At 48.4% G+C, this 16,527-nt stretch overlaps 1 long non-coding RNA gene across 2 annotated transcripts in view; it reads right to left on the bottom strand.

Annotated features, from left to right (window-relative positions):
• The window catches only part of LOC142495966 (uncharacterized), a 128,930-nt gene extending 118,808 nt beyond the window's left edge, over positions 1–10,122 (bottom strand). For both annotated transcript variants that reach the window (XR_012801873.1, XR_012801872.1), the window contains exons 1-2: positions 10,029–10,122; positions 7,387–7,425 (exon numbers count right to left, since the gene is read on the bottom strand). This is a non-coding gene — a long non-coding RNA (uncharacterized LOC142495966). The remainder of the gene's footprint in view (positions 1–7,386; positions 7,426–10,028) is intronic.
• Between the last annotated feature and the right edge of the window lie 6,405 nt (positions 10,123–16,527).

Raw genomic sequence — 16,527 nt, forward strand, 5'->3', positions numbered from 1 at the left:
ACGCGTGACCGCGCATCGGTGACGCGCGGCACGCCGAGGGGATGCCACTAGCAAGCCGGGAAATCTCCCGGCTTGCGGAACTGGCAGTACTCTAATAAAGTGTGCCGCCAGTGTATCTATATAACTTGGGCTGATGAATAGCTTGGGTAGCCACCCAGTTAAAAAGGACTGGAATATAAGGATACATATATGCCAAAGTGGAGCAGGTTTTTGTTTGGCTCACTATTTCTCTTATGTTGTTTTTTTTGCTGTGTTTAAAGCGACAGGCACAATAAAGCCTTGTTATAATTTCACCTTAAAATAGTCTCCGTTGCGTACCTCTGCACATGTCCTCCTACAGTATAGTTGAGTAAATGTGACACTACAAAACATACGGTATTTGCTGCTGGAGAATCATATAGTACATTACTGGGTAATGTTCTACTCCAGGGGTGCGCAAACCTTTTTGTCTGCGCCCCCTGCCTGCTTTTCACACCTACTCGTGCCCCCCTCTTACCTTTACCCGTGTTTTCTGACGTCACGAAGTCATGTGACATCACGTTGCCATGCGCGACGCGACTGCATGTGACCCCGCAGCGTCATTTGACACTGCGCCACCGTAGCGATGCGGTGCCAGAAGCCGTGGGACACAAGGTAAGAGGCAGTTACATACAGTAGGCCTCGCATGCTTCTGCGGCATTTAATTAAAATGTTGTGGAGAAGAGCGCGGGGCCTCTGTAAGCACCGTGGCGCCCCCAGAAAATGTTGCGCCCCTCAGTTTGTGCACACCTGTTCTACTCTCATCATAGCTTTGAAAACTTTCAAGAAAAGGTTGGAGAGGTGTGTTTTTTTTTATGCACCAAGGACACTGTTGAAAACAACATCAAGGATAGTGTCATATTTCTCAGGCTAGAGATGTAACACTAACAAACTAAATACATGTGCAATATAAATTCATATACATAGGTCCAGATCCACAAAAGGGGGCTAAGTTTTAGCACGCTTTTACTCCCATTCATGGTGTGATAGCTTAGTGCCCTATGTGAATCAGGCCCATAGTATATTGGTCTCTAATTGCTACAACTGACTCTGAGGATATTGCTTAACAGAATTAGCATCAAACAGTGTATACACTCAGACCAGGATAGTGTTCCTACAGACAAATATTCTAAATACCACCAAGGACTGCATTATCTTTATGGAACTTTACTATACACAGTTAATTGAAGTGGGGACTTTTTCAATGTTATGTAATGCACGGCAATATACACTCTGTTCCTATGTGTTCGGAGGACCAGAATAGTTTGGCCATATGTTCATTCTGTCTCTCTTCATGTCTCATTCAGTGGTAGGAGGGATACACGTGACAATTTAACATATTACCTGATGTGTGGGGAATAGAAACCTTTTGACAGTATAACCAAGACATTCTACATCGACAATGGATAGTCTGTCTTGGGGCAGCAGGTTATTACATAACAGGAATTGCTTCAATGTGATGGGAAACATAAGGGCTTTGAATAGATAATCCTCTAGAACAAATGCCCCATAGAAGCAGGCTCTGAGTAACTGTTCTTATAAAATGGGAGTTTAGGATTATGTGAATTCCAAATCACAGTGTGCTATAAAATCACTATACATAGGAATTTAAGACAAGTTGCAAGGTTAGTGTTTGCACTACTAAATAGTGTTGCTGTAGTGCATGAAAAAGTAACCCGGTATAGACTGTTACACCCATTCAGGGCTGCTGGAATCTGGGCCACCTGTCAGCCCAGCCCCCGTGCCGGACGTTGGACAACTTCCAGCTCGCCACGGCACTGCACGCCTCGCCCCCCTCCCCAGGTATGGTATGGTATGTGTGTGTGTGTTAGCGATTGGGGGATGTTATTGTGTTAGAGAAGGGGGGGGGTAGTGTGTTAGAAATAAGGGAGGGGGGCAAGAGAGGGAGAGAGGTGGGGCTAGAGAGGTGGAAGCGAGAGAGGTAGGAGCAAGAGGAGACAGGTGGGGGTGAACGAGAGGAAAAGAGATGGCGGAGCCTTGCTAAGCCGCCAACACTGCGGGGCCCCCGGAAAGCTGTCTGTGGCCCTAGCTGGAACTATTTTGTGACTGAAGGTGCTGTGCTCCGTGGCTTTACTGGTATCTACACACCCTAGTCTGACAAAACATGGTGGCACTCTGTACAGCGGAGGAGCATACAACATGCAGCATGATAAAGACATGGGAACAACTTTTTCAAGTATTCAAAGTGGTTTTAAAAATGGGTTTCTGGGGCCCAAAACATTGTACCCATCATACTACTGTATGGCTGGAATGTCTCCGTATTAATGCACAATAGCTTTTGTATGAACTTGTAACATTGTTTTTGAGGAACCTCTCTCCCTACCTACACACACACACACACACACACACACACACACACACACACACACACACACACACACACACACACACACACACACACACACACACATATGTGAGTAGGGCAGAAGGAGGAGAGGAGTAGAGCAGGAGAGGCAGAAGTTATCTATGGGGTAGAGCATGATGGGTAGCAGTGGTCTAAGGGGTAGAGAAGGAGGGGCAGACATTGTCTAAAGCAGTGATTTTCAACTGGGGTTCCGTGGGCACCCCTCAAGGGTTCCATGGCTGCCAGGGGGAGAGCTGGCACAACTGTTCCAGGCCCGGTGGCACCCCATGCAGCAGTGCGCCGCGTGAGCGTGGCTGGACACATTTGCATTCATTGTGCTGACTATTCTGGAAGCCAGAGGGTCACGTGGTGATGACTTAGCTCAGATAGTGTCAACTCGGCCCTCTTTTCCAAGCACGACAAGGTCTGTTTCTTTTCTTACTTTATTTTGGAGAAAGCAGGGAAATACAGTATCTTGTGTAGAGGTGTACAGTAGGTCTAAATCTCTATGTGTGCTTAGTAGTAAAGGGAGGTGAAAAGATAATCCTGCAGCACCATTACAGGGGTTACAGTGAGGTACTCACGAGTCCAGAGGAATGGTGGAAAAGAAATGGCAATGTATGTTGGGTAGTAAGATAGTCTGGGGACAGACCATCTGTGGGCAGAGCAGAGGGGGAGAAAGCAGACTAGCCCATTTGAGAGAAAGGCTGGGGCTGCTATGGCAACTCACAGGAGTGTCTGGGGAAGCTACAACATGTAGCAATAATGTTGCATCTTTAATACAACAAGCTGCTGGGAGAGGGGAAATGGCACTGTGTTTGTGTGCAGAACCAAACACATACAGCTAGCACTAATAAGCTGACAAGCAGGGCTGCGAGGAAAAAGGGGGGGGTGAAACAGAAGTGTAGACAGGGGTATACCTGTTCCATGACACTGACCGTGCTAAGCGCCAAGCGCGGTCAGCCGCACAGTGGACTCAGCCTTAGGGGGAAAGAGAGGGAGAGAGTCTAAGGGGGAGGAAGAGAGAGGGAGATATTCTAAGGGGGAAGAGAGAGGGGAAGAGTCTACCGGGAGAAGAGTGGGAGAGTGTCTAAGGCCAAGTCCATAGAAGTCATATGTAGACCTGGTGGTGCATGACGTCATCACGCTGCGTCGCGCTGGTGCCCTGACGTCACGATGGGGGCGTTGACATCCAGGAGCAAGGCAGCAGTGATCGTGGGGGGGTGAGTACCCATTTGTGTATATATTGTGGTATGTTTAACATGTTCTGTAGCCCTCTCCTTGATAAAGGCAATCTATTTGCCGAAACGTTGGACCTTTGGTGGCACAATAAACTGCACCTTTAGAAAGACCGTGTGCCTGCTTCCATTCCTTTGCTCGAGTCCATAGGACAGGCCGCGCTGAGCCATGCCGACGCTCCGCGCTGAGCCCCTGCATCCTCAATGAGGATGCCTTGAGAGGGGGCTCACGCGAGCGTCCGCATGCGTGCTGAGGCGCTGGAGTTTTCAGCCGACAGCCAAGCTGTTTTTCAGCGCGCTGTCGGCTGAAAACATCCAATCAGCGCGGAGCTGCGTCAATGTCACGGCGCCGTGGCGTCGGCGCGTCGCGCCCGATTGGCCCAGCGACGTCACTGCCCCGCTTCCCTCAGTCTCCCCCCGCCTCCGATCGCGCCCGCTGCCTCAGCGTCAGCGCGGCTCGGTTCAACCCTCTATGGCCCCAGCCTAAGGAGGAAAGAGAGAGAGGGGGAGATTCTAAGGGGAGAGAGAGGGTACAGAGTCTAAGAGGGGAAGAGAGTCTAAGGGGAAGAGAGGGAGGGAGAAAGTCTAATGGGGGGAAGAGAAAGAGGGATAGGGTCTAATGGGTGATGAAAGGGAGGGAGTGTAATAGTGGAACAGAGAGAGGACAGAGTTTAAGGTGGGAAGAGAGGGTGAGGGGTAGATGTATGTATGTATGTCTTTATTTGTATAGCGCCATAAAATGTACATAGCGCTTCACAGTAGTAATACATGTCATATAAATAACAAATATAAATAACACATCATGGGAATAAGTGCTTCAGACATACTGTAAAAGTAACATTAAGGAAGGAGTCCCTGCTCCGAGGAGCTTACAATCTAATTGGTAGGTAGGGAGAACGTACAGAGACAGTAGGAGGGAATACTAGTAAGTGCGTCTGCAGGAGGCCAAGCTTTGTGTCATGTGTCCATGATTATCCAGTGCTACTCATATGCTTCTTTAAGCAGATGTGTCTTAAGGTGGGTCTTAAAGGTGGATAGCGAGGGGGCTAGTCGGGTATTGAGGGGAAGAGCATTCCAGAGGTGTGGGGCAGAAAGTGAGAAAGGTTTAAGGCGGGAGAGAGCTTTAGATACAAAGGGGGTAGAAAGAAGACATCCTTGAGAAGAACGCAAGAGTCGTGATGGTGCATAGCGAGAAATTAGGGCTGAGATGTAATGAGGGGCAGAAGAATGTAAAGCTTTAAAAGTGAGCAGTAGAATTGAGTGTGAGATACGCGATTTAATCGGAAGCCAGGAGAGGGATTTCAGCAGGGGAGACGCTGAGACAGATTTAGGAAAGAGTAGAGTGATTCTGGCAGCAGTGTTTAGGATAGATTGTAGGGGAGACAGGTGAGAGGTAGGAAGGCCGGACAGCAGGAGGTTGCAGTAATCGAGACGTGAGAGAATGAGGGCCTGAGTCAGAGTTTTAGCAGTTGAGTAACAGAGGAAAGGGCGTATCTTTGTGATATTGCGGAGGAAAAAGCGACAAGTTTTAGAAACGTTTTGAATATGAGAGGAGAATGAGAGAGAGGAATCAAGTGTGACCCCTAGGCAGCGTGCTTGGGCTACTGGGTGAATGATCGTATTTCCAATAGCAATGTGGAAGGATGTAGTAGGGCCAGGTTTGGGAGGTAGTATAAGGAGCTCTGTTTTTGCCATGTTAAGTTTCAGTCGGCGGATGGCCATCCAGGATGATATTCCAGAGAGGCATTCAGAAACTTTGGTCTGTATAGCAGGTGTAAGGTCAGGGGTTGAAAGGTAAATTTGTGTGTCGTCAGAATAGAGGTGATATTTAAACCCAAAAGATGTGATTAGGTCACCTAGAGAGAGTGTGTAGAGAGAAAAGAGAAGGGGTCCCAGGACAGAGCCCTGGGGTACCCCCACAGAGAGATCAATAGAGGAGGAGGAGGTGTTAGCAAAAGAGACACTGAAGGTACGATGGGAGAGGTAAGAGGAGATCCAGGATAAAGCTTTGTCCGAATACCAAGAGTATGGAGAATGTGAAGGAGAAGAGGGTGGTCCACGGTGTCGAATGCTGCAGAGAGGTCGAGTAATATGAGCAGAGTGTAATGACCTCTGTCTTTGGCAGCGTGGAGGTCGTCAGTTATTTTAGTGAGGGCTGTTTCAGTAGAGTGAGCAGTGCGGAAGCCAGATTGTAGAGGGTCTAGTACAGAATAGGTGTTGAGAAAGTGTAGCAATCGAGAGAATACAAGACGTTCAAGGAGTTTGGAGGCAAAAGGCAGGAGGATAGTAGATAGTTTAGGAGTAGAGCAAGAGAGGTTGAAGTGATCTAAGGGGTAGGACAGAGGTGGTCTGAGGGGAAGAGCAGGAGGATCACATACACTAGGGTACAAGCAAAGAGCTGAAGGTTCAAGGTTGCTGAAAAAGGCTTGGGTAAAGATGGAGGGTCATGGGTGCTACAGCAATCTCACCTAAAATAGACTGTCTCCTCTACTTCTCTGATTCACCAGCCTATCGAGAGAGGAGAGAAAGTGAATGGAGGCTGTAGTCCGGTGAGGGGGGGAAGGAGACTACACCCTTAGGGGAAAAGCCAGGGGGGACTGAAGCAGTACCCTCCCCACATCCCCACTTGCCGTCATCCATGCACCAAACTTTATTCTTTCAACCCCCTTGTTGCCATTTTGTTTTGTTTTCTTTCATCCTCCTGACTGTGCAGCTACAAAGTGTATCTGATCAGTTCTCTATCAGGAGAGTAGCTGATAGAGTTTACTCAGTGAGTAAAGGCACAGACTCTGAAAACGACACTCACATTGAAGCAGGGGAGCCCTGTTTGCATCCCAGCATCAACTTGACCTTCGGCAAGTCACTTTATCTCCCTGTGCCTCAGACACAAAACGTAGATTGTAAGCTCTACGGACAGGGGCTCATTGTGCTATCAAAATTATGTGTACAGTGCTATAAAATAAAAATCGGTATTTAAGCAATGAACCAAAAGCCTCACCATTTCTGCAGTATACTAATGTATACCTTTGTGTGCAAATCACTGTATATATTACTGTCTTTAAAGTGTTTATCAGTGTGCTTAGAGAAGGGGTTCCCAACACCAGTCCTCAAGAACCCCAACAGGTCAGATGTCCCGGCTTCAGCACAGGGGGTTCAGTCAAAATAATTGGACTTGGAAACCACTGTCTTAGAGAATTTGTGCAGTGAAGAGAAACCGCTGCTGGCATTAGGAGTCAGTCAGCAGCTATAACTGCAATGTGCCGATGTCCTCATGCCATTGAAGGGGTTCACATTTGTCCATACAAAAGAATTGGCCTGTCTGACCCCTCACTATGCAGTATGTGCCTGTGTTATTTTCATGCGCTGTATTAGAGTGCTCCGCACAATGCCACAATGCAGAAGAAAACATTTTTTTTTCGATTGAACTTTACAAGAGACAATACGTTTGAACCTGATGATGCACAGTTAGGGTGACCAGATTTTGAAAATGAAAAACTGGGACATTTTTTATTTTTTACATAACAGTTTATTTATTGTAGTACATTTATACTTTACTACCATTAGTCCTTGTAACATAGTTGTGTGTGTGTGTGTGTGTTGACCTCACTAATCGAACAAAAAAACCCCAGATGTGAATGATTCTGAACCCATTAACCAGTGTCAGGATGCCGCTTCTTCACAATTTCTAAAGCCGCAATCCCGCCTGGGATCTTACCTGATCCGCAGTCCCTCAAGGTACTATACTAGAGGGGAGGTGTTCCTTACCTGTATTCCGATGTCTCCCGTGTGAAGCTTGAGTCAGATCTGGAAGAAAGAAGTGTAGGTTACGTCGGTGTAGGTATACGGCAGTTAAGATAAGACAGGGAGGGTGAGAGAGACAGAGAGAGAGAGGGTGAGAGAGACAGACAGAGAGAGGGTGAGAGAGACAGACAGAGAGAGGGTGAGAAAGGCAGACAGAGAGAGGGTGTGTGAGAGAGAGAGAGAGAGAGAGGGTGAGAGAGACAGAGAGAGAGAGAGGGTGAGAGAGAGAGAGGGCGAGAGAGAGGGAGAGGGTAAGAGAGAGAGAGGGTAAGAGAGAGAGAGGGTGAGAGAGACAGAGAGGGTGAGAGAGACAGAGAGGGTGAGAGAGACAGAGAGAGTGAGAGAGACAGAGAGAAACAGAGAGGGTGAGAGAGACAGAGACACAGAGAGGGTGAGAGAGACAGAGAGACAGAGAGGGTGAGAGAGAGAGAGAGAGAGAGAGAGAGAGAGAGAGAGAGAGAGAGAGAGAGACAGAGACAGAGACAGAGACAGAGACAGAGAGACAGAGAGAGGGTGAGAGATACAGAGAGAGGGTGAGAAAGACAGAGAGAGAGAGGGTGAAAGAGACAGAGAGAGAGAGGGTGAGAGAGACAGAGAGAGAGAGAGAGAGAGAGAGAGAGAGAGAGAGAGAGGGTGAGAGAGGGTGAGAGAGACAGAGAGAGAGAGGGTGAGAGAGACAGAGAGAGAGAGGGTGAGAGAGACAGAGAGAGGGTGAGAGAGACAGAGAGAGGGTGAGAGAGACAGAGAGAGGGTGAGAGAGACATGAGAGGGTGAGAGAGTGAGAGAGACAGAGAGAGGGTGAGAGAGACAGAGAGAGGGTGAGAGAGAGAGAGGGACAGAGGGTGAGAGAGACAAAGGGTGAGAGAGACAGAGGGTGAGAGAGACCGAGGGTGAGAGAGACCGAGGGTGAGAGAGACCGAGAGAGAAAGAGTGTGAGAGACACAGAGAGAGAGAGAGGGTAAGAGAGACACAGAGAGAGAGGATGAGAGAGACACAGAGAGAGAGGGTGAGAGAGACAGGGAGAGAGAGAGACAGGGAGAGAGAGAGACAGGGAGAGAGAGAGACAGGGAGAGAGAGAGACAGGGAGACAGGGAGAGAGGGAGACAGGGAGAGAGGGAGACAGGGAGAGAGGGAGAGAGGGAGACAGGGGGACAGGGAGACAGGGAGACAGGGGGAGAGGGAGACAGGGGGAGAGGGAGACAGGGGGAGAGGGAGACAGGGGAGAGGGAGACAGGGGGAGAGGGAGACAGGGGGAGAGGGAGACAGGGGGAGAGGGAGACAGAGGGAGAGCCACACACTGGTACACACACACTGGTACACACACACTGGTACACACACTGGTACACACACTGGTACACACACACTGGTACACACACACTGGTACACACACACACTGGTACACACACTGGTACACACACTGGTACACACACTGGTACACACACACACACACACACACACACACACTCACACTGGTACACACACACACACACACACACTGGTACACACACACAAACTGGTATACAAACACACACACTGGTACACACACACACACACTGGTACACACACACACACACACTGGTACACACACGCACACACTGGTACACACACACTGGTACACACACACATACACACTGGTACACACACACACACACACTGGTACACACACACTGGTACACACACACAGTGGTACACACACACGGCACGAACACACACTGGTACGCACACACACACAGACACACACACTGGTACACACACACACACACACACTCAGGTACACACACACACACTGGTACACACACACACACAGGTACACACACACACACACACTGGTACACACACTGGTACACACACACACACTGGTACACACACACACACACACTGGTACACACACACACACACACTGGTACACACTGGTACACACACACACACACACACTGGTACACACACACACACACATACACACTGGTACACACACACACACTGGTACACAGATACACACTGGTACACAGACACACACATACATACACACTGGTACACACACACACACTGGTACACACACACACACACACTGGTACACACACACACACACACACACACACACTGGTACACACACACACTGGTACACACACACACACACACACACACACACACACACACACACACACACACACACACACACTGGTACACACACACACACACACACACACAGGTACACACACACACACAGGTACACAGACACACACTGGTACACAGACACACACACACATACACACACACTGGTACAAACACACACACACACTGGTACACACACTCACAGTGGAGTACAGACAGAGGCAGCCACGAGCAGGCAGCCCCGCCTCCCCCTGCACCCACCCCCGCGCCCATCTCCCGCACCAAGGGGGGGGGGGGGTAGGAGCGCCGGGACGCAAAGGTACAAACTGCCGCCCCCCCTCCCCCGGCGGGCCGCCACGGGTTCCCGGGGCAGAATGGGGACACACCGTGCAGCCACCACTGCCCGCCCCCGCGCCCATCTCCCGAACCAAAGGGACCGGGGGGGGGGGGGGGAGAGAGCGCCAGGACAGGAGGCAAAGGCATTAAAAACCCACCTCATATCACCCCAGCGGGCAGGAGACACCGCGTCAGAGGAGCCAGGAGCGGGCAGAGACACACCACGTGTGCTCTGCCGCAGGAAGCCCCGCCCCCAGGCACGCTTATCCTGACCCCCAGAGGCACGCTGGCCCTTCCCCCCCCCCCCCCCACGGCGCCCTTCCATCCATTCCCACATACCGGGCCTTGGTGAAGGATGATGCCGGGGGGCGGGACTTAATGCCGGGACGCAGGGGATTGGCCAACAAGGTAGGAAACTGCCGGGGGGGAAGGGTGTGCATTAGAAAAAAAAAAAAATACTTACCAGCCGGGCTGCTGCAGTCTCCTCCTCTGCGCCGCCGCAGACTCACGCACCGCAGCTAATTACTAGCGCACCGCCGGCAACGCGGAAAAAAAAGGGAACACATGGAAGAAAAAACGGGACATTTCCGGTACACAGAGGAAACTGGGACAGCTGTCGAAAAACCGGGACTGTCCCGGCAAAAGGGGGACGGGTGGTCACCCTATGCACAGTGCTTCTAAGGCCTCGGACATGGTGCCGCAGACCGTGTGGACGCTGAGTGAACAGACTGCCATAAGGCAGTGTTCGCGTCCATGTGGCGTGCGGGCGGAAGCGGGCACGCGTTGCGCAACAAATCAGTTCAAACTGATTTCTTGGCATGACAGGCCGGTCAATAAGGGCGAACCAGCTCCGTGACGCCCCTCGGCACGCCCCCCACGGCCCATCTACTATGGCAAGGGAAAGCAGCCGCTTTCCCTCAGCCTCTGCACGGGAGAAGTCTATATGTCAGAGGCCTTAGTTTCTCTGTGTGGTGTATCTGAAGTTACACAGAATGCGAAATTATAGACCCCACACTTCCTCCTCTCCCTCCTCCTGTAGGTGCCGGGATCCAACTTTCACCCGACCGGATGGGGGAGCTGGAGGAGGGAGTCCGGAACCCCCCCTCGCTCCAGCTACCCTCTTCGGTCAGAAGATGGATGTGGGCACTGACAGGAGGAGGGAGAGGAGGAAGCGCGGGGCCCCCGGACCGTCAGAGGTAGCTGTTGGCGGGGTGTCCATTCTCACCATCTCCGCAGCGGGCCACCCCCTGCAGCACAGCAATGCGACATGACGCCATGATGCTGCTGGAGGAGGGCTGCTGGTCTAGGTAAGTCCCCCCCCCCTATTTTTTTTACAGGGGGACCCCGCTGCCAGCATGCTGCCTTGGGCCCCACAAAGCCTAATGCCGTCCCTTTATGGGTCAGAAATGGCTCTAGCCCAAAGTTCGCTGAGAATAACCTGCCCATGGGAGCAGACACATGGCAGCCGTCTCCTGAGCTGCAGCCACACAGTCCAGCCGCTCTGACACTTCATTACTCTGACACAGAGTAAGAGACAACAATCTATCAATAGTAGATAAAGCCTATCCAGTGTCCCATTCTCCTGGACATCATTTTAATTATATTCCTCTCCACGTCCCAGTGCGTCTCACCCAGAACAGTTCCAGGACGGCTGTATGATCTTAGAGTGTAGGAAACAAGCAAACAATCCCAGATGTACAATCACATACATGAAATGGGAAAGGGGGTTGTGAGGGCTCAAATGCTATTGTAACCCTCCCCGCCCCAGTTTACATCAGTGTCTGTATTTTTGGCTACTCAGGCTGCATTACCTTATTCAAGGTGCAAGCTTCATGCAGGCTGGGTTGCCTGCAATGATGCAACGATGGGCATCAGGATCTTTATTCATTTAAACAGCAGCTTTATTATCTTTTACACATAGTCTCACATCAATTATACACAGTGCATCTTGTATATCCTTGGCAGGCCTGGTACTCCTCCCTCTGAGATCAGCCTCCCCATCTTGGGGCGGCCTGCCACTATGTTGCCTTCTGGATGAGAGCCCGTTAGGGACATTCCGGTGGGGCTGGTCCAACCCATCTATGCCCAAGGGTGATAGCTTGTGTAGCCCCCTTTGGGTATAGCCTGTCTCCCTGTGAACCTTTAGAGCAGTATGGGACCATCTCCGTGGGTCACTATCTAACTAGAAGAAAATAAAAGGGGATCCTTATAATATCCTAAACATAGGACCGTATATACACTATTCACAGTGAGATCCCTCTTCTTCTACTGCACCGACACACTTTATTCGAGCAAATACCCAGTATGTACCTGGCAGATACCTGGAATGCGCCGCTCCTCACCTCTGACAAGCACCGTTGCGTTTGCCTTCCCAGCCTGGGTTCATGCCTGGCTGACGGGCGGCTGATCTGTTAAATGATAATGATTAGGATTTAATAGGCTGCAATGCTTCGCGTGTCTACCAGATGGCATAAATTCATGAATTGTAATGCAGTATATATATATATATATATATACTGTGCAGTATTGCAGCCAGTGGGAATAAAATGCTTCAATCCCTGCCTGGAAAATACCTCAATGCACTCGGGCAGAAAACAGTCACAAACCTCAATACACCCGGGTATACCCGAATTCGTGGGACTAGTCGAGCTCGAATAAAGTGTGTCGCCAGTGTACTCCTCCTGGGATCTGAGCTCCAGAAGCTTCCCCCTTACTATTTATATCCCTGTGTGATGTCACAGTCTCCAGGCAGAAGGCGGCAGGGCTTAACTTCTGTTGAGCACCATGTGATAGGGAAGGGCCGTTACTCTATAGGGGCCAAAAAAGTTAACCTCTTAAGGCCCCTAGTAATCCCAAAGGGGGGGGGGGTTTACATTATTATGGTAAATATACACTGCATTTGCAGGATAAGCAGCACTTGGTTGCAAAACATGAATAATGTTCTTGTCACATGACTTTTTCCATCTGTGTATCCTGCTTAACATTGTATTGATAGTCAAAGCAGCATTTAATGTCATGTTAATTGTGGGTATCCCCATCTCGCTTCCTAACTTTTACTTCCTTCCTACAGAACATGTAGTTGCAATTATCCCTAACACAAATGCCCTATTTAATAGTGCTGTGAAGTTGACTTTTCCTTGCTTAGGAAAATGTAAGCTCTATTCATTTGTATGGGGCTGACATCTTCCCAAGCAAGAAGACTGCATCACATCATATTGAATAGGAGCCATGGACTGATTTAAGGGTTTAATAGTAATTTATACAGGTACGGTACTGTATGCCATTTTAATATTGTGTTGGGCCCTGCCCTTGTATCACCCAACCTATAGTACCGGTTATAACCAACTGGCAAACAGTTTTCTTTCAGCACAGTCAACCTAACTCTGCATCATTATAAGATTTCCATCCAGTTCTGTTTTCATGCATTTAGTTCCTTGTGGCTTTCTATCGCTGTAGGAAATGCAGACATACACAAATAGGACTGGACTACTACTCACGATGACAAGGATTAAGATTGGCAATGCTTCTTTTCCCATAATAGTGCTTCTCTATTTCTTTCAATTGAATTGCTTTGAATTGGCCTAAGGGGTGGGAGGAAAAAAGCCTAGAGAGCCTTGGAAAATGTTTAGACTGTGGTTGGAGATACATGTTCATTTTCAGGGGTTGGGATCCTGAATAAGAAACATTTTTAAGGTTCACTCTCACATAATGGTCTAAAAAAATAATGAAGAATATGCGTGGGCCGGAAAAGCCTCAGATTGAGCCACCTGAGCTGAAGCAGGGATATCCTGAAAACCTGGTGTTGGGGCGGGATAGACTAGAGTTTAGTGTCCCTGAGATAGAGGAAGAGTTTCGTTTTCTGAGGGAGGAGGGCTACAAGGCTAGGGGGGAGAGGGGGTCCCTGCCTCTTTTTTTTTTTTTTGTTTCAAAAAATTTTATTTGGCATTTATACAGTGTACATACATTTAAACATAACTTTAGCCTAATACAAGATTTTTTCTTTTTATACCCATTGAACCGTTAACCTACTTGTTGGCCAGGCCAATAGAGATTGCTGACCGCCCAACAAGAAAATTAATCTCCTTCATTCCTACAGCGGCTAGATGTGCGGTGGCCGCCTCATGGAAGAAGGTATCACCCCCCAAGCAAACAGTGAAAAAAAGGATCCCTGCCTCTTTTACCCCAAGATTTATCAAGCTCTGTTGCGGCTTAACACACCTGAACGGGCGTTAACTGCTATTGACTGGAATAGGAGTTCACGTCTGTTTGGGTGAATTAACCCAGAGGGAGCTTGATTTACAGCCCCCTAAGAAGGCTGATGCACGTGGATCCGAAGATCCATGATGTACAAGTAGCAGAGACCCCCCTCCCACCAACTTCTACCTCTGACAGAGATAGTTGTGGAGAAGTTTGGTTGTTTTTAAGCCGCTGATGTTTGTCACAGCTTTGTGGGTGGAGGGTTGTGCTGGTGGGCCACCTTGTAGCTGGTGGCTGATCTCGCAGAGGCACTGCAGTGTGAGTATAAGTGAGAGATAATATAAGCATCTCATTGGGCAGGTTAACTCTCAGTACAAGGGGGTGGGCACAGAGAACCATAAGGACAGATACCAATATCTTTGTAGTGGGATAACAAGATTGCGCAAGGCCTGTTTTGTGTCCGGTGTCAACTGTTAAATAAAATGGTGACTTGTTTTGTCCAACGGGCATGGAATCAGTGAGCTGCTACTGCAGTTTCTGAGATCCTCACCAGAATGGGCTAGTCTGCCTCCCCTCCTGTTTGTTCAGACATAGTCTGCCCCAGACTATTCCTTTACCCACACTGCACCTCACTTCCTTTTCCACCCTGGAGACAGTGAGTAAAGAACCCCTTCTCTGTTCACCCCCCATGGTGAGGCCATCTCTTTTTACCGGTTTCTAACTAATAATCACCACTACATACCATCCACAAGTATCTGTATCCTGCTGCCTTTTCCCAACAAAGTGGAGGAAATATTACAGGGCTTGGGGTGATTTAAAAGGGAACTGTGTTAATGCTATCGGGAGCCAATCATACCAAACGTGACCCTGGCTTCAGAAAACCTGTTTTGTGTCCGGTGTCAACTGTTAAATAAAATGGTGACTTGTTTTGTCCAATATCCACGATCAACACACATCCCAATTCATTAAAACCCAACACTTCATTAATACAACCCCATTCTTATTATTTAGATTCTGCAGCATAAAAGCACATATTTAACTACTTCTGATACTTCATTTAAATTAGTGTTTTAGTTACATATTTTAGCCAAAGTATGATACGCTTGCCCACCATGCCATGGTAACCCCAGTTCTAACTTCTAATTATTATTTTTTTACCATGTCCGCTGAGCTGATTTCCTCCTGCTTCTCTGTTTCATTTTCATGGAGGAAGACTCTGGGATTTGAAAAGGTCAATGTATTGTATACCTTGCCCTTAGCAGAACACCAGGGAGTAAGTGGGCGGGGATCTTAAACCATTAGCAGCTGGTCACCATCCTTACAAAATACTAATCCAGTTACATGCGCTATGGTAAACTCAAGTACTGGGTAAGCTTACCATAACACATTGGACTTGTCCAATATCTATGCCTGTGGTTATTTTGGGCTGTGAAGGATGTACTTGCTCAAAGTGGTTATAGAGGAGAAGAGAGAGTTAAAAGTGGCACAGGAGGAGAGAAAGAAAGAGGGAAAAATGAGAGGCGAAATTAATGGATTAAAAAAGGAACAGACGCAGGCAACAAAGAAGGAGAATTTACAAGGGGGTAAAGAAGTCCATGCACTGTACCTCCCTCCTGGGAAAAACAGTGGACAACAACCATCCTTAGTTTTACACTTGGACAATAAACCTATAAGGTTTTGAAAGCTCTGGGCACCATTATTTCATCTACTGTATCTACTGAATCCCAATGTTGGTTTCCTAAAAGCTATCACAACCTACAACAGATCCTACATTTCTCCAGGACTTATACGGCTACTAGAACTTTGAGCTTGCAGATCCCCAGTAATATTTTGTAATCTTTGTTCAACAAACGGAAAATGTGAAAGAGTGCAATGGTACTCATCATTGGTTTACATGGCAACCATAGTGGTTTTAGCTTCCTACAGAAATTGTATTTAATACTTTCCCAGTTTCTCTCGACCAGTGGGTAAGAACGCAATACCAATCATGTTGCACGGTACTTACCAGTGACCAAGGTTGAGTAACTGTACGTAGGAAGCATCAAGCCGCATTAAGGAGGAGAGGAAAGACTTCAGAGTATGGGGGCTTCCTAAAATAATTGGGATCCTAAGTAATTGCTCATTGAACGTATACCCTAGTACTGTCCCTGCATCGCTGTGTAGTAATGTTCACCCAATCCTGGGTATTCCCTGTATTTTTTAACTTGTTTTGCCGTGTATTTTCATTGGACACATGGGCACCCTACAGTGCTTTATCGCTGTTTGAAGAGAAACACGCAGAGGGCACCTTTGTTAGAATCTGAGGGTTAATGGGATTAATCACTGAGCTAATATAGATAATAATACAGCTAATATTCCCCCCTGTCTGTTAACACAGGCTGTGAGCACTGTCCTCTCAGTGCTGGAACGCAGTGCCCCAGTCAGAGCACCTTCTTATACAAGCACTGCAAAATGAGTCAT

Source organism: Ascaphus truei, chromosome 5 (genome assembly GCF_040206685.1).
Source record: "Ascaphus truei isolate aAscTru1 chromosome 5, aAscTru1.hap1, whole genome shotgun sequence".
Lineage (NCBI taxonomy): Eukaryota > Metazoa > Chordata > Amphibia > Anura > Ascaphidae > Ascaphus > Ascaphus truei.